This window comes from Helicoverpa zea, chromosome 12, assembly GCF_022581195.2.
Source record: "Helicoverpa zea isolate HzStark_Cry1AcR chromosome 12, ilHelZeax1.1, whole genome shotgun sequence".
NCBI classification, from domain to species: Eukaryota; Metazoa; Arthropoda; class Insecta; order Lepidoptera; family Noctuidae; genus Helicoverpa; species Helicoverpa zea.
This window is the reverse complement of record NC_061463.1, coordinates 2939045-2958382: the sequence shown is the minus strand read 5'-3', so window position 1 is coordinate 2958382 and position 19338 is coordinate 2939045. Positions and strand designations below refer to the sequence as shown.

The following is a 19338-nucleotide window of genomic DNA, read 5'->3' as shown; positions in this document are numbered from 1 at the left end:
TACTAAAGTTGGCGTTATATCTGAAAGTAAGAATATTTTTTTATGAAGAGAAATAGTTTATACTTTGACTTCAGCTTCTCATGTATCCTTCTTCGTGTACAGCCAATAAACCTTTTATTGCTTGATACAGCTCTTCTTCTTCTTAGTCGGGCATTCTTGACAGAGTGGTCGTGGCTGTTGATGGGCAGGGTTGCGGCGCACTATCGTCGGGAGCCTTTAGGGCCGCTGCACGTCGCACGATGCCCCTCCATTTTTGCCGGTTTTCGGCATCGCGAACACATTGTACCGCAGTCGCTTCTGTTGTAGCTTTAATGAGGTCGATCCAGCGGGTTGGAGATCGACCCCTCAGTCTTGTGCCTTCTATACGGCCTTGCACTACAAGCCTCTCCATTGAGTTCTCATTTCGAGAAATGTGCCCAAAGAACTTCAAAATTCGCAACTGTACTATCGACGACAACCTGTCACAAATGCGAAGCTCCTTGAGGATGGAGTTATTGGTGCGGAATGCTGTCCAGGGTATTTTTAATAATCGTCTCCAGCACCACATCTCCAGAGCATCGATTTTCTGGCGGTCCTGCTTTCTCAAAGACCAAGTTTCAGCTCCGTAAAGAAAGATCGGAAAAACTAGACATTTCATCAGCCGAACCTTTGTGGTCTTTGTGATTCTCCTGTCGTTCCAAATCTTCCCAAGCCGCTACAGCTACTCAATAATTATTAAGTGATTAATTAATAAAACACTGGTACTTAGTTGCATCCGATTGGATTGGAAGCCGACGCCGCCATAGTTGAAAAAGGCTAGACAGATGATTAAATAATGTCCACTGAAACCCATTTGGATCTCTATGGTATCGACAAGACAGATTTTGAGAGAAGAGAATGAACGATACATATGCGATTACCGTAATAAATGAACTATAAATAACGATTCCTACAAAACACATAACAGAGACATCAATTCAATACCAAGCCAATAAAAAGGAAATATAACTTACTGAATGTCTTCTAAGAGACAAAATCTATTCCCGGTCTAACAAAAGCTTGAGTAGATACGCCATCTTTAAATTCTTTCGGCCAGCATTACATATTTTACTTTGCAAACCTCTTTGGATCAGATCCAAAGTGCTGTCGATTTTCTGTGGTCAGTAAAAATAAGCTTGGAATCCTTGGAATCAAAGCTATCGGGCTTCTGATTGCAGTGAATTTACTTGAAAATCTGTCTGAAAGAAATAGTGTGTAAACTTTCTTGTTCCATTAAACTGAGTTGTATTAATGTCTTTTTCTCTCTGTGTCGTAAGGGACAACATATTTTTATGTCTTCTTTTAAACTATACTAATATAATAATGTGTAAAGTTTAATAAATAGGGGAGATGTTCCTAAAACGGGTACCCCTCCTAAAACGGGTAGGCCTTGCCATTCGAATATTATAGATCTTAGTGTGAACCTGTGAGTGTAGAGTGGCGCACTACCCCCCCGCCGATCACGGTCAGTCGGCTCGCGCACCTGGAGCGAGCGTGTTCGAGGTAAGACGTAAAAAAAGTTTTCTGCTGAACTTATTAAAAAAAATCGAATTATGCTAGTGCTAACTACTCAAATATGGTGTAAGATATGGTTTTCGTAGTTTTGTATTATCATTTTGCATGTTATATGCTTATTAATTGTGAATAATTAGTGGTCTCCTTGTTTACTATTTTATGGTTAAGGTAGTTGAAATTTAAAACGTGCTTTTGGGCAAAACGGGTAGGGGCATATCGGGTGACTATCCGATTTGCCCTGGAATAATTTATGATATGTATTAAGCTGGCCAGTGCCATTATTTATCTGACTCAAATGTAAAAAATACCTAATTTGTTTTTTTTTTATTTGTTTTTTTTTTAATTGGGTGAATAAATATAAAAGAAAAACTTTAAATGCTTCGTGGGATGTGGAAGTTATGAAACTGGACCGCAACCTCTTGACGAAGCTATAAGTCCACCTCATACTCCAACACCAGTAGGCCAGTATATTGAAGAACTTCCAACACCATGCAAGACTATAACGGCAGAAACACAAATTCTTAAGGATTTTATAACACCATGCAAGACTCCATCACAAACTACAATCCTTCTTCAACCTGAGGATCATCATGTAACACCAATAAAATAAGGGGCACTTCCTCAATTGATCCCACAGAAAGCTAATCGAAGACAAAGAAAGCCACAGAGAGCTGAAGAAGAACAGGAACAGCGTGAAAAAGAAATTTAAATATTTTTTCTTTGATTTTTAACAAATTATCTGTTGTTTATCTATAATTTCAAATGTAACATTTAATGACGTAAAAGAGTAATCTAGACTGATCAAAATAAGACAACTGTTTAACATAATTAAGGAGACTAATTAACAATAAAGATTTCCTGGATAATAGGAGGCTAAGATATTTTTTAAAATGTTTTTTAATTCATTTATCACATATGCTTGCTTTGCCCAAAGGCGTTACCCGTTTTAGGACCCCCACTAGGGCAAAGCGGGTATTTCGAAGGGGTTTATTTTTTTTTATTTTTTTCAGAATATTGAAGAAGATTACTAAGACTATCTTATGTTTTCCAAAGTTTATTATATAAACAACCCTATGAGTACAAATACAAGTCGCATGTAATGTTCTTGGTTATTTTATTTAACATCTTTCGTTAGCTTACCCGTTTTGGGAACATCTCCCCTAAGATATAAAAACATATTTTTGTTTGTAATAAACCGATTTAAAAAATATATTTTACGGGCGAGGTACGAGGTAGCTCTCACGGGACGCGGGTGATATCGCGGGAAAACAGCTTGTTTGATATATAGAAACTCTTACAAATTATATGTTATTAATATATGTAGATGAATACTTAACATCGCAGTTTATCACCAAACAAAAATAATCCCTACTCCCCTTTCACTTAAGGTTCAAATCAAAGTACCTATCATAGCGCTCAGTCAGCTGCTCTGCATCTTGTTGATACAGGGTGCAAGTGTCGCTGACTCGGCGACAGCTATTGCGATCAATTCTCGATAGTTATTGTGTTATTACGTGTGATACGTGTCATTTGTTAAGCTAAAAGTACCTTAATAATATTATTTACTAGCTGATCCCGCGAACTTCGTATCGTTCAAACCTTCCCTGGACCTCTACAAACATTTTAAAACCAAAATCAGCTCACTCGGCCCAGCCGTTCTCGAGTTTTAATCAGACTAACGAACAACAATTCATTTTTATTTATATAGATGACTGTAGAGTTTGAACTATGACTCAAGTCAGATAGACGCGGGGTTTTAGTGTCTACGTCAATGCAAATAAATAATAGTTCCACAATTTTCCGCCAAACTTGAGTCGTGGTGCGGACTGCCTCTTTGATCTTTTATTTCTTGGTTTACAGATAGTTAGGTACTTCGCATATAGTCCTGTAGCTGAAATATACTTAAGTATAGATTACTTAGAATGTTTTTAGTTGCACCATCAGTGCTTAAACAAGAAACCAAGGTACATGAATCGGAGTTGCAGAGAAAGAGAGAGTATGTAGGTACAAGATTTCGAGAATAATTCTTATTTTACCACTTCAACGATACACGATTTCTATAGTAACAAAGATTGACACCACAAAATAGAATTCATTTTAAACAGGAGTCCATAGCGACACGTAATACCATCTCCTGAGATCGCAGACAGGATATTGGAAATTGTTAGTGAGTTGAGTCTCAATAAGTATTTATGACCGCCGGCGTGACTCCGTAGTCCGTACTTGTTAGCGGTTTGTTACCCAGTGTCCAGCAGTTACAAGTTGGGTAAGGTTTCTTAGTGAAGATTCTGGGATTGTGTAAGAGGATAGTTGCATTCACGGACCGACCGCACTAAGGATAGTTGCATAAATGTATGATTAGTTTGATTTTGGAAGTTTTAATGGTCGGTTTGTTAACACGCTTATTGTTGGTTTATAACCCCATAGAAGTGTTCAAAAATCAAAAGATAAATTGTTAGTAATATAATAGAATTGAGAATGCTTGCGGGTTTGTCTCGCGTCAGAAAATAAAATCCTTGAATTTTATTAAAACTATGTAGATTATTATAAAGATTAAATATTGAAGCTTACGGCAAAGCGTCTTTATAATGTTGGCAAAAAATGGCCCATCATGAAGTGATTAAAAAAAAACATGTTAGTTACCATGTTAACTAAGCCTGATCTCCAGTGTTAAATAAAGTACACAATCACTTCTTAATGGTCAAACAGAATAACTGCGCAAAAATAACATTTTATTCCTTGTCCCTAACGAATGATATCAAAAAACCTTCTTATTTCTTCATGAACAAAAAATAAAGAACAGGTTCATCTGGATGAAATGTAATCAGAATCTTCGAGTCTCCGTTGTTGTGAAAATATTAAAATAAAAACTGCAAATGAGCGCCCTCATTGTTTCTTGAGAATTCATGTAATCTTGAGGGCGATTCTTGGTTATTTCACTTGGAAACTGTGGTCCGGGTATTATTTTGATTTTGGAATACGGTTTAATACTATGGTTTTTCAGTTATTCTTGTTATAAGAAGCATTTTAATTACTTTTGGTCTTGCATGTTTTTAATTTGTAAAAAGGTCAGTGTGTCTGGGTATTTAAAACTACATATAAGCAAACTGTAGATGCCGACCATGCTGTTATCCCAGTATAGGAATGTCGCTGAGACTTATTTGTTAAAAAAATGTTTTTGTTTTCATGGATAGCAAATTAAAGTCTTACATTCAGAAGTCGTAAAGTACCTATTAAGTACCTACTACCACTTTAGAAACAACAACAAATTGTCCTAGACTACAATGCATACAATACATCACGAATTTACCAAGCCTTTGTCACAAATAAAAATATACAAACTGCAAGATACATATATTAGTGTATAAACAAACGTGATATAAAATAATAAATTACTCGCTATCTCACCTCACGGTGTTGCACGCGAGCGCACACTGTCACAATGTCTTCTTGCCTTACTAATAGAGGTAGAAATGTACGGTTGTTATGTCACGGGATTATTTCGCGACAAACCACTTTTTCCGACCCCGAAGCTGTTTTTAAATGTTGATAGTCATTTATTTTATTGGTATAAATATGCGTTTAAATTCAATTTTGCTGTTTTACTCAGTTACTGTTACAGCCTTTTTATCCTCCCACTGATGGGAACAGGCCTCCTCTCACACATAGAAGGATTGAGCATTAATCACCACGCTCGCTCAATTTAATGCAGGTTGGTGATGTCAGACTTTATAGTCCAGGTTTCCTTGAGAGGTTTTCCTTCACCATTTTATCAGCCATTGGTGTCCAAGATATACTTAGTAAGTACGTACAAACTTAGAAAAGTAGCATTGGTACTTGCGTGACTTGGAAAAGAACCCACACCCTCATACTCAAGAGGTTGGTTCTTTACCCACTAGGCCACTACGACTAGTTTTACTCAATAATTCCCCTTTGTATTCATTATCTCATTTATAGGTTTTTGTAGGCAGTCTTCTCTCGCCTGAAAATAAATGCCAGCACAAAAATATCAAACGAGATTCTCGGAAATAATAAATTGATGCCGAATATGATGAAATAAAATTCGTGTGGAATACGTGTTCTACAGGTGGACGTTAATTTGGACATATTTCACAGAAATATTGGTTGACTATCAACATGCTACATAAAGGTTGTTACAGAAAATTGCAAGTCCATGTTGTAGTTCTATTTACTAAATCTAAGCTGAATTGTGAATGCAGCATAAGCATCTGTGCATAAGCACGTAAGCCCGCAAAAACGGTCCTTCCTTGCACTAAGGTCACAGCTTAGTCATAGGACTAGAAACTTGAATATATGTTACATACGTATGAACCGAATCCATTATCACACTGGACACACATTGGACCGGGTAAAAACGAATGAATATAATATTTTGCAGTTTTTATTAATAATAATGGCGTCCACGGCCGATTTCGGCCACGGCGGCTGTTCTCACTTAAGGAGATCAGCCAGCTGCGCAGGACATATTATAGTGCACGAGTATTTGTGCAGACACAGGTGCACTCCCTATTCCTTCACTCTCATAACCCGATGGGACGGCAATCCGACACAACCGGAAAGAGATCAGGCGCAGGACCGACATTTACGTGCTCTCCGATGCACGGGTGAATCAATCACCAACTTCCAGACTACGGGCTGCTTTGTAAAAGTTTAAGAAAACCCACAAAGCGATTTCTATTACATTAGTTATGTCTCCACTCAAAAATTGCTACATTTAGTCCACATTTGCTACTAAAAAGCAAATACAAGCGTCGTCAAATTTATCTAGACAGCACTCGGAAATAATAAATTAGTCAATCCGACTTGGCGCCCAACGTGGGACTCAACCATTGTAAATATTCACATGCAATTCAGGACGAAGGAAATACGTGCTTTGTTATACTTATACCCTCATTTTGTGAAGTGAGGTAAGCAATGTGGGTAAAAAGGTTTGTTTATTGGAAACCCTTAAAATTTTACAGACTTTATCTATTCAAGTAGAAATGCCCACACCCTATTTAAAGATCTCTCTAGGCGGCTTGTTGACGCTTCTCGTGACCAGAAGGCTGGCTATTACCTCGAACAAAGAATCAGCATGGCCATCCAACAAGGTAATGCTGCCAGCCTCATTGGGTACGCTCCCAGTTGACAGCAATGGGGATGAATTTTTTGAAGTGTTTTAGTTATAGTGTTTTTTTATTGTTTTACTAACACAGTTTTTTTTTGTGTTGTAAATATCTATGTAAATAAAAAGTAGAAATAAGTACTTATCCGATTGACAGCTGAAATCAAAGCAAACAGCGTAATCTATGTATATTTCAAAGTTCAAAACAGAATATTAAAACAAAAGAAAACACATATGATTAATTACTTAGGCTTGGATTGTTTTCCATATATTAATTTTGAAGTAATAAAACTTGGTAAAACATTTATTTGAATTTCATAAGCGAACATTCATTATTTGTTTGATTTTCATTTATGTACTATATAAGTAATAACATTTCATATAGGAATAATTAATTAGAGTGTTTTGCTTACGGCTTACAAAACTCTTATTGTAACTAATGGAAAGTACTATGAAGGTCCAAAATTAAATCAATACTTTTTCTAAGCAACGTGTTTCTAAATACTTACAGTTAAACTACACACATACAAACTCCTTTGAGAAAAGAGTTTCGAAGCACATGACTTTGAACATATGTCGTGTGGTGCACTTTCAAACACAAATTAAAGTAAGTATACCTTTGAGGTTTACTGGAAGGACCGAAATATATTCGTACTTATCTAAGTGTATGTGTATTCTATGTCTTTATACTTTTTTTGGTGTTGTAGCTCTACAGACGGAGATCAATTTTTTAAAGGATTGTGATAAAACATTGCTGTAGTTTTTTTTTTAACATATGATGTCATAAATACATTTTGGAGCCATTTATGAACATCGGTTCATAAAAAAGTTTTTGCCATTCACGTGGTGAACTAACAATGAATTATGAATATAATATGTCTGCCTATGTAGGATAAACTCAATAACAATTAAACTGATTTTCATGCGAACATTCATGAGCAAGGTTTAGGTATCCATAGAGTATCCATGGAGTTTCTTGTCGTCTCTTCTCCATGAGATCAACTTTTTGGAACCGTGCAAGTAATGTTACGTTTCATAAGAGCTTGCAAAGGCCTACTTGAAATAAAAACATATGACTTTGACTTTGTAAATGGTTCATACCCATTAAACGCCGAGACGGTTTGCCAATATCTCAATTAAGAAGAGCTATTGATATCAGGGTGCATTCTCAGGAACAAAGACGGGTAAACAAGCCACGGACCACAATAGTCTTGTTTGCCCACAAATAATTGGTTATTATCGGAAATGGCTGCTATCTATCAACATTTCGAAAAATTATTACTGGAAACCCTGGCTAATGTTTATAAAAGCCATTCTGGGTGTAATAAAAATGGCCATTTAGTTATAAACTGGGTAATCTTTGATCTTTTGAGTTTCTGACTGGTTTTAATTAAGGAGGTTCTTAAAGTAAATAGTTATTATAATTTAAAGTGTCACTCTAATGGCTGTCTGTAGGAGTAATTAGAAGATGAATAGAAAGCAATTTTATTGCTATCCATCTGTCATATTTATCTACAAGAAAAGTGGCTTCATTTAAAAATTAAGACAATGTTCCAAGGGTGTATTTTAAATTAAACGAGCGAACGTCACTTTATGTCCTCCTTTTTTTTGTAGAGTTTCGAAATGAGTACAGTTCAACAATTTTTTAAGAGATAATATTGAAAGAACGCTATGCGTTGTGAAACTCGGTCGAGGCCCTCGAGCATCATACTGAGTTCTTCCATCGACTTTGCCATGACTACGATGTCGTCGGCAAACCGAAGGTGAGTGATGTATTCGCCGTTGATGTTGATGCCAAATCCTTGCCATTCCAGGAGCTTGAAGGCGTCTTCCATTGCGGCAGTAAACAGTTTCGGGGAGATTACGTCCCCCTGTCTTACGCCTCTTTTCAATGGAATCAGCTTCGTGCTATGCTCCTGTACTCGGACCGACATGGTGGCGTTATTATACAAACACTTCAACACCTCGATGTACCGATAGTCAATATGGCATCGTTGGAGTGACTCAAGTACCGCCCATGTTTCCACCGAATCGAAGGCTTTCTCATAGTCCACAAACGCTAAGCATAATGGCAAGTTATACTCCTCGGTCTTCTGTATAACTTGCCGCAGCGTATGGATGTGGTCTATGGTACTAAAGCCTCTTCGGAAACCGGCTTGTTCGGGAGGCTGGAAGTCATCAAGCCTGTGCTCGAGACGGTTCGTGATAACCCTTGAAAACAGCTTATAAACATGGCTTAGAAGTGTGATGGGTCTGTAGTTCTTCAATAGGCTGTTGTCACCTTTTTTGAAGAACAACACCACCACACCCCTGCTCCAAGCTTCAGGCGTTTTGCCCTCGGACAGGACGGAGTTAAAGAGTTTCTGGAGGACTTTAAGTGCCGGTGTTCCACCCGCTCTCAGAAGCTCTGAAGTGATTCCGTCCTCACCCGGCGCCTTGTTGTTCTTAAGCTGCTTCAGGGCCATCCTAATCTCGTACAGACTGATGTCCGGGATATCTTCGGTATAATGTCGGGACAGCTTGGCTCTTGGATCTCCTGCCAAGCTGTCAGCGGACTTTGCGACCGAAGTGTATAACTGTCCATAGAACCTCTCGATCTCGCCTAAAACCTCTGCCTTGGTCGACGCTATGCTGCCATTCTCCCGTTTCAGCTTAGTCATCTGGCTTTGCCCAATAGACTTGTCCTTTGCGAACACTTTGGAGCCTTGGTTTCGCTGTATGGTCTCTTTAACACGATTCGTATTAAAGAGACGCAGATCGTGTCGCAAGGACTTGGATATTCGTCTATTGAGCTGCCTGTATGACTTCGCATCATGGGAAGACTGCAACTGTAGCAAGCGTCGTTCAGCCATGAGGTTTAAGGTTTGCTCGGTTAGTTTTTGAGGTCTATTTTTACGGCAGGGTCTAAAAAACTTAGACCCTACCGTGCGGACAGTTTCCACTAGTCCGTCGTTGATCTCATCCACTGACACTAAGTTCTCAAGGTAAGCAAAGCGATTAGAGAGCTCGAGTTGAAAGCTTTCCGGGTTTTGAATATGGGACCGAGTAGGTCGGAGCGTAGACTTCATCAGACTGGACCTTTCAAGTTTAACATTGATATTCAGTGAGGCTCTTACGATTCGGTGATGGCTTCCGGTTTTTACCCTGTTGATCACAGAGACATCACTGAATATCCGTCTCTTGTCGGTCATGAAGAAGTCTATCTCGTTTCTCGTGAAACCATCGGGACTCAACCAGGTCCATTTCCTGTGAGGCGGCTTCTGGAAGAAAGAGTTCATCATGAAGAGTTCCTCTTTCTCCAGAAAGTCAGCCAGCCTCTGTCCCCTAAGGTTCCGTTGCCCATATCCAAATTGCCCCACTCTTAACTCATCACCGCTTTTCTTGCCCAACCTAGCGTTAAAATCCCCCATAACAACAGTGAAGTGGGTTTTGGAACTATGTATGGCCCTACTTACGTCCTCATACATAGTCTCCACCTCATCATCGGAGTGTGACGAGGTCGGTGCGTATACCTGAATGACCTTCAGCGAATATCTTTCGGATATTCTGAGTATTAGGTATATCACCCTGTTCGACACACTGTCGATGGTTGTTATGTTGTTTACGAGGGACTTGTGAACGAGAAACCCGACACCACCTTGGGACTTTTGGTCGCCCTCCCGGTAGTAGAGCAAGTTACCAGACTTCAGGGTTACGGTGTCCTCTCCCTCTCTACGGACTTCGCATAACCCTATAATGTCCCAATGTAACTTGCTCAACTCCTCTTCCAGCTCGCAGATCTTTTCGTCAGTCCTCAATGTGCGTATGTTGTGTGTTACCAGGGCCAGTCGTCGTGGGGGTGGGTAGCCGGATCTCTTCCGGAGATTCTTAGCACCCCCTGCTCCGCCGTTACCTTGACCGCTACCCGCGCCAGGGATAGCGGAGCTGCCGGGGACTGGGGGCCTGGTTTCTGTGCTTCTCATTGGGGGGTAATTGCCTTTAATCGCCACGCTTGGCAGGCGGGTTGGCGATCGCAGTGAGGGTATGCAGTACGCGGAGGACGCTGCTGCCCGACCTCCGGTTTGTCCCTTAGTCGCCTCTTACGACACCCACGGGATGATTTGGGGGGAGCGCAATTCTAAGCCGGCGTCCCACGGCACACGGCCGGTGTCCCACGGGTGGGCCTGAAAATGAACATGGACAAGACGAAAATTATGTCAAATGTCCATGTTCAACCCACCCCAGTCTCTGTTGGAAGCTCGGTACTCGAAGTTGTTGACTCATATATCTACCTAGGACAAGTAGTCCAATTAGGTAGGTCCAACTTTGAGAAAGAGGTCAACCGCCGAATCCAACTCGGCTGGGCAGCGTTCGGGAAACTACGCAATGTCTTTGCGTCCGAGATACCTCAGTGCCTCAAGACGAAAGTCTTCAACCAATGTGTGTTACCAGTGATGACTTACGGCACCGAAACGTGGTCTCTCACTATCGGCCTCATCTCAAAGCTCAAAGTCGCTCAACGAGCTATGGAGAGGGCTATGCTCGGTGTTTCTCTACGTGATCGAATCCGAAACGAGGAGATCCGTAGACGAACCAAAGTGACCGATATAGCCCACCGGATTAGCAAATTGAAGTGGCAATGGGCAGGCCATATTGCTCGCAGAGCAGATGGCAGATGGGGCCGAAAAGTGTTGGAGTGGAGACCACGGACTAGCAAGCGCAGCGTAGGACGTCCACCAACGAGGTGGACAGACGACCTTATCAAGGTCGCCGGAAGACGCTGGATGCAGGTCGCTTCCAACAGGTATCTGTGGAGATCAAAGGGGGAGGCCTATGTTCAGCAGTGGACGTCCTATGGCTGAGATGATGATGATGATGATGCTATGCGTTTGTGAATAAAAAAATTATAAAATAATTTGTTAGGAAAATACGTAATATCGAAGAGAGCGAAAGAAAGAAAGCTCTTGTTCTTGAGATTTTTCTCTAAACGCATTCAAGAAGGAAAAACGTCTTACTATAGTATTTCTTGAAAGACACACAAACAAACACGTATTTCTAATGTTAAATTGGTTGAGAAAGCACTTCATAATCTAACTACTCTCGCTCGAGCTCACTGAAACACAGTAAATTATGCTAACAGGCAACAATGAACAATCATGCATAATTTCTAACACGCTAAAATATTATGTTCTTGTTATGTTCGTTAGTTCAAGATTTTGCTTAAAATATAGTTCGCGTTGGCTGTTTTGTATGTGGGTGTAACTAACACGTAATAAACGTAATTACAGTATAGGCAAAGTTAGTGTTATCAAGTATATGGCTAGTATATAAAGGGCTCAAGAATGCACATGGTGGGTTTTAGTCAGTTAGAGTCTGAGAGTTGGAGTCCTGACTTTGCACATGCAGCGAAAGACCCCTTTCCTTTTGACGATTTCTCATAAAAAAAAACTTTAATCATTTTTGGAAGAACGTCTCCATAAAAGGTACCGAGGGTAGCAACTGGTAGCAACTAATGACAGCTGGTAGCAATTAGGGAGCAACTTTCTATATGTATTGGAAGAGTTAATGTAATTAGGGGACTGTGACCGGTGGTTTTGATGGACACCTGCAATCGATACTTATCACAGGTGAAAGAAATACTTAGGTATTTATTTGAAGATATCACTTAGTTTTCATACATAGCTTCTACAGGCTAAAGTTTCTTAAGTAAACGGGGTTCCACTAAGTACCTGTGTACTATGTAGCCAACAAATTAAGACTAGGAGCGTGAAACAAGCAAAGTTTTATCCTTAAAACTTGGTGCAACAAGTTTGTATTAAACGTTGTTCACCAAGGAGAATCTTATACGGTTATTGGAAGGTAAAGAAAATATCTAAAGGTGGTTAGTGGCAGCTATGTACATATAAAGTTACACTGATGAGTAGTTCTATAATAAACTTGAAAATAAATATAGCAAGATTATTTCAGGAACAGCAGAAACTAGTTATACTGAACAATGGAAAAAATACTTCTGAATATGAAAAAAGTTTTGTATTGGGTATTTTTTGCATGCATGGATATTTTCAGAACAAAAATATTTACAGACAAAAAAAATTGAAAACTATCATAGTAGAAATCTGAACCTAAAAAGTGATAAAAATATGAAACAATTGATATAACACGGAGGTAAGTATGTACCAAAATCCACACGACCCTAACTTTCAACTAAAACGAACGTATTTTGACCAGATGACGATATTATCGAAGTGATACTCTTACGTGATTTGAGACCGCATCACGTTCCTCTATAAATCGGTACCAAATATTTTTTCCTTCGACCCTACGGCCCAATGTTTTTGTTTTCGCCACGCGTGTCAAATATACACAGGATGGAAAAAGTTACAATTCAATCCAATGAGTTTATATATCTTTTTTTTTTGGTTTATTTTTTTCCGCGTTCGATTTTTGATTTGTCTCGTCAGTTCGCAATCAGAGCTGTGAGGTCGAATTTTATTGACAGGGATTTGAATATTTAAATAAAGAACAATGCGTGTAGATTTTCGAATTCTGCTTTTGTTCGTAATGCTACTTACCTACTGAGAAATAGAGCAACGGTGTGCTGCATTGAATGTAATCAGATTCAATTCTGTTCGCAAAATGAACTAATTATGTGTGTTTGTAAATTAACGTCATTTGAAACAAGCTAAAATCAAAAGGAAGATTTTTACCTGATGTTAATATTATTATACATTAACATAAGCTTATTTACGGAACTATGTATGTGTTTGGTAAAACTGGTTGCAACTGGTTTTTAACCATACCTTGATATAGTGTCTGAATTATGGCAGAAGTCCATGTCCAGGTACAATGTATCACTCGTAAGATTAATTTTATTATATCAATTGTTGAGTTTATGCATTAGTTTTGTATCAAGATTCCATAAAGGAAAAGCCTTTAGCCTTACATTATTTTCTATAAGAAAGTCATCAAGCCATAGTGACCTTATTCTACTAGTACCTAGCTACTTTTTTCTGAACAAGTGCCAAGTTGAACAATGTCGTATATATTTTTTTTTTAGGTGGAAATAAATTGAAATTCACTTGAGTTTCGCACATAGTACCTACATACATATTTCTTTATATATACGTTTATGTTCTGTGAACAGAAAATGATGACAGCTTGCTATTAAGCAGCGGGTGATCCACTCTAGATGTTTCGTTTTGATTGCGTATTTGTTCAGAATTATCAATACTATATATCAATCCTAACATTATAAATGCGAAAGCTTGTGTGTATGGCTTCATATCTATAAGTATAGATGTTCGATGTTCAAGCAAAAAAGTCTGAATGGATTTTGATGAAACTTAGGTAGTGATATACGTAGCTTGAATAACAAAATAACACATGGGCTATTTTTTATCCAACTGAAGAAAGTCGTTCCCTATAAAAGCGGATAAAACTGCTGTCAGAAACTAGTACTCATTTTGCAGTAGCAATAAAAAAAATTGTCCATATTGGTCACTACTCATAACTGTAATCTTGCAAAACAAACACTGACATTTAATTCAAACGGACAAGGAAAATGAAAACAATTCCCCGCGTCTAGCGACATAGATTTATGACGATGACACCGTCAAATTATGTGATTGATCGCCCGATTTAATGTTTCTGACACAAATACAGGACATTAGCATTAACTGGCTTACTTTTCTAATGAGAATACCCTTTTAAATTATCTTTTAATAACAAAAGAGGTTCTAATACACGTCAGTGTTGTCACAACCAAAAACACATTTTGGCGTTTCATTGTAAGTGTTGCCATTTCTAGTTATAATTAGGTCGTTCAAGATGGCTGGTGTCGTCGAGACCAAAATGACGAGCGGATATGTCATAACGGAAAATCTCCTAAGAAAGTAACGTCGCCAAAATGTGGACGTTCGGGGGACGAGGAACGTTACTAGCCACGTCCTCATACGTCTTCTTTAGAACCCGTAATTTTTTTGTAAAGCCAAAAATCTTCAAGAGATATGACAAATAGCCCGAATGTCTTGTTAGTACCTACTCGTGACTGATAGTTTTGGTCACGCCTACCGTACGTATTTCACCTAGAAGAAGGTGCCTACCTGCCTTATGGCATCTCCGCTCGTATTTCCTTCGTCCGTGGATGGTGTACAGTATAATTACACTGTCAGACGTCTGGCTTATCAGATGTCATGTTAGACGAGGGTTGAGGGTCTGACGTCGCCATAAAGGAGATAGAGGACAAGAGGTTATGATTTATTATTTCAATTAGAACTGTAACTGTTGGTAGTGTTAAGTGTAACCGAGAATGTTACCATGTTACCTGTGTTAGCATAACAGTCAGTAGGTTTTCTTTTTTTATTAATTATTATAAATGTATGTCTCTTCTAGACCTCGGGACTATAGAGTCCCGGATTTTTGGGAGGCGAACGTGGGGCCGAAGCCAACACGCTGAAGCCCTTTTGAGACAACTTTAATGTAATGGTGACACAAAACCGACGATTATCCCTGTATACACTATAGAAATGTACCCAAGGACAATCCCCGGTTCTGTGCTAAACTATTGCTAACTATGGATGAAAACTACTTGTGCTATTGTGATGGGATGCTAATGGACTAGGAATGGGGAAACTACGGGAACTATGGCACCTGCCGATAACAATGTAATAAATACACGTAAAAATGGCAGGTGGAGACTCGCCACCTCACTTACTGGGCCCCCGGGAATCAGTCGCTAAATCGCAACAAGAGGGCAACAGGTATATGAGCGGCTGAAGGGTGAGGATACCTCGGCGGACTTTAAAAGCAGATCACGCGCTCCCTGTGGGTCCAGCATCACCTGCCCACTCGCCACTTACCACGAGGCACCTACCTTCCGAGCGGGCTGCTAACCCTACTCTAGCGACTCCACTCTGACCGGCCGATGAAGGCAAGCCAAGAGGCGGGAGACCTATCCCCCGTCATGCTTCACTTCGGTAGGCCGGAAATGGGGGACAGTATACTCTCCCTGGAGCACTCGGATATATAGCCCCGCGGTGTCGCTACTCCCCGTCATCCGCCTCAGATGCCCTGCGGGGCTAATTATTATTATTATTCTTTATTGCACACATAAATACACTTGACACACTGAAAACGGAGACATTATGTACAACGGCGAGCTTATATGTATAATACCTTAATAAATTAAATATATACCTTTTATAATTACATAAAATATATACAATATAACCTTTTTTCAACGCTTTCAACTGCTAACAGAAGGTAATAATGTTGTCCATACATTGTCATAGACAAAAACAAATAGGTATATAACTTGCTTCGTCTTGATGTTCATATTATTTTTATTTTATTTATTTGAAAATAGAATTCTAAAGCCTAACTTTAAGCCAGTATGAACAAAAAAGCCCACATAAACATCCCACAAAAAAAAAAAATTGGCGCCAAAAGGCACCAAAAATTTAAAAATGGAAAGCATTTCTTTAACGAACTAATTCAGCCAGCACGTTCCATAACTAACTAGAATCTCGACGACAATAAAGGAAATACCACATAAGCCATGCAAATTCCGATCTCGGTATGCAGATTTTTCTCATTAATTTTGAAATGGGACCGCGGCCGAATTTTACACATTTTTTTTGCCTTTTTGAGCCTTTTTTGAAGTTTAATTCACATTTTAAAGCTTTGAATGTTATCTTTTGCGTTTTATTTGAATATTTTTGGACCATTAAGTTTTTGGGCTACACGAAAAGTGGGCTGAAGATAAGCCTTAGTGCTACAGTAATAGTAATTCGGAGTTAGCAAAACGAGAAATGTCTCTTTGCTAACAGAATTCGGAATGATTTTGCGTCCCTCGTCGATAGGAATACAGAGTCCTTTGGGTAGTCTGGTTTTTAATTAAATCTATACTGTCAATGTTTTCTCTCTGTTTTTGTGAAAAATATAAAAAGGGGATGATAATTTTGAAAAACACCTTCTATTTTCATGCTTTTGCGGGGTCACCTGCCGTTTACATATACCTATCTACAAAATTATACACCGAAATATGAGAAACTGCTCTGACGTTGCGGCATATTGATTGTTATTATATTTTTAAATCTTTAAGAAAAATATATGTATAAGTATTTGCATATAATTCTCATTATTATCCATAATGGTTTGTCTCCCAAGGGAAGTTAGCAGTTTTCCTTATAGCATCATAGTTTGACTTTGTTTATTTTGCTGACTACTTATAGGGATCTTTATATCATTATTAATTTAAAAACTGCTGAACCGATTTAAATGTCCTAAATAAACACTCAGTCTTAAACCTGGATAGATTAAGACTCAAGCTTAAGCTCAAGAGTTCCTTGTTTTTAATTTTTCAGTAAATTATAATCAAAATAAAGCCACAATGCTTATCTGACCCGTGCGGATGAAACTGAAAAAAGGTTTTTATCAAATCGGTTTTATAATTTCAGATCCTTTAAGGTACAAACAACCCAAAAAATATGTCCTCTTCATTCAAACCCCAGATTCACACACATATAAAAAAACTAAACCTCTTTCATTAAAACAAAAATTTTCATCTATCATAACAAAAGCAAACGAACCAATTCTTTCAGACATTGTAACACCGATTCCTATCTGAATTTTTAAGGAGAACATTGGAACGAAGACAATGCTTTCCTAATGGACCCCTAGGGAAACTATTTTACGCTGGTAGACAGCTAGGAATAAAAGGAGACTGGAAAGTGAGACGAGTATTGTTCCATTGAAACTGAGTCTAGTCTAGCTTTAGCTAGGATATTTATAGCTTAGCTTATAGCCTAGTGGTTAAAGTAGGAGCATCTCAAGTGTGAGTTTAAGAGTTTGATTCAAAATAAGGTTTGGTTTATTGTGATTATTACAATGATTCGTGGACGATCTGCGTTCAAAAAAATCGGGGTGTGAGAAATGTGATATCCAGCCTTCCTTTTTAAATTCGAAGTTAGTAATTCAAGCCAGATATTTTTAATTATTTAAGATCTCCAACAAAAGTTGTACACGTTCGAGATATATTCGTTGGAGTCCAGTGCGATACGCGGTCAAGTACGGACGCGTTTGCGCTGCACTGTATGAATTTTAAATTCGCGAATTGCGCGGCTATAGCCGCTGCCCGGTTTTCGCTATGAGTGCACAAACGCTCATAGCCAACGAAGTGTTGGCATTTATTAAACATGCCATCGACTACATGGACGAGGTTAGCATCTTGCAGATCTGCAAGACCTCGTTCAAGGAAGATGAAATTAGCAGTGCTAAATTGCTGCTTTTCACGACGCTTGGCAAAGTTAGCCAGATGCCGTCTCGTCGAAGGGATGGCACAGAGAAGAGTCTCCAAGACATCGTCACGCTGTTGAAGGAGACCGACCCGGACGACGTGCCCGATTTCGTGGCGAAGGACCTGCACAAGCTTCCTCCCGTCACGTTCGACCACGTAGATGTCACCAGGCTGCTGAAGGACATTACACTTCTGAAGCAAAGCCAGGCCGAGATGCAGCATCAGCTGGAGGTGTCCAATAAGACCATCAGTGATCTACGGGCAGAATTAGTAGCATTGCGCAATGCAATTTCTGCAAGTAGGTCACCTACCGACGGCGACAGAAATGTGAACACGCGTCGCGGGGCGCAAAATGCCTCCATCTGCAGTTTCGAGTCGGCGGGCTCGAATGCGTCACCTATTGCCGAGAATGCATGCGTTGCAACGTGTGCCGCCGCCGTCCCTGCCTCGACATCGGTAGAGACGATGACTCGTGTAGGTTCGTCAACCCCCAAACGAGCCTACGCAGCAATTGTAGCCGCTAAGAAGCCTGTTGAGCCACAAAACTCGCAGGTTAAAATAGCGGAAACCACAAAAGGGGGTAAGAAGAGCCGATCGAAACCGAACCAGGTTTTGAGAAGGCAGGGTCCCAAGATCGACACGTGCGACAAGGATGGTTTCGTCAAGGTCGAGAAGAGGAAGAAAAAGAAACCTCCTTGTCGGAACCAGTGCGGTACTGCGCTGGCGGGGCCCAATATGCTGCTGCGTCCAGCTATTCCGACGACGCAGCTGTACGTGTCCAGGCTGCACCATTCCACGAAGGTTGAGGAGGTCGTGGAATATCTGCGCGTGAAGACCAGCTGGACCTTGATGGTCGTGAGGTTGGAACCGCGTCACAACACAAATTTTAACTCGTTCGTGGTGCGTGTTCCGACACAAGGTCTCGAGAAGGTCCTCAAGGAAGATTTTTGGCCGAAGGGTGTTCTGTACCGCCGGTTTCGTGGCCGGCTACGTGACACCAGTCAGCGTAACACGACGCCGACACATCGTGTGCATTAGTTTTAAGAATATTTGTTATGTATTTATAGTATGTTTAAGTTTTTATAGATATAGTATTGTATATACAGGGTTACTGGTAAGTAGACCGCATCCTTTCAGGAGGTGATAGTACTGGTCAATACGGACAAATTTGACCCTGGGATATACTGGGCAAAAGTTAACCCGTTTCAAGATAATCGAATTTTAAGATCGATTCTTTACAAGTCGTCTAGGTACACGTATACATTTTTATTACTAGTTAAAAGTCTCGTTTTTGCGAGTTTTTGTGTATTTTGTGGCTTTTTGGATAGCTAGACAAATGTAGATGTTTTTTAAGTATTCTGCACAAAAAAATGAAGAGTAATATTTTTGAGAAAATATCTACTAA

The 19338-nt window shown here is 39.5% G+C and overlaps 1 pseudogene; it reads left to right on the top strand.

Moving 5' to 3' along the window:
- The first annotated feature begins 15623 nt into the window (after positions 1 to 15623).
- Positions 15624 to 18947, top strand: LOC124635329 (annotated as a pseudogene).
- The last annotated feature ends 391 nt before the right edge of the window (positions 18948 to 19338 follow it).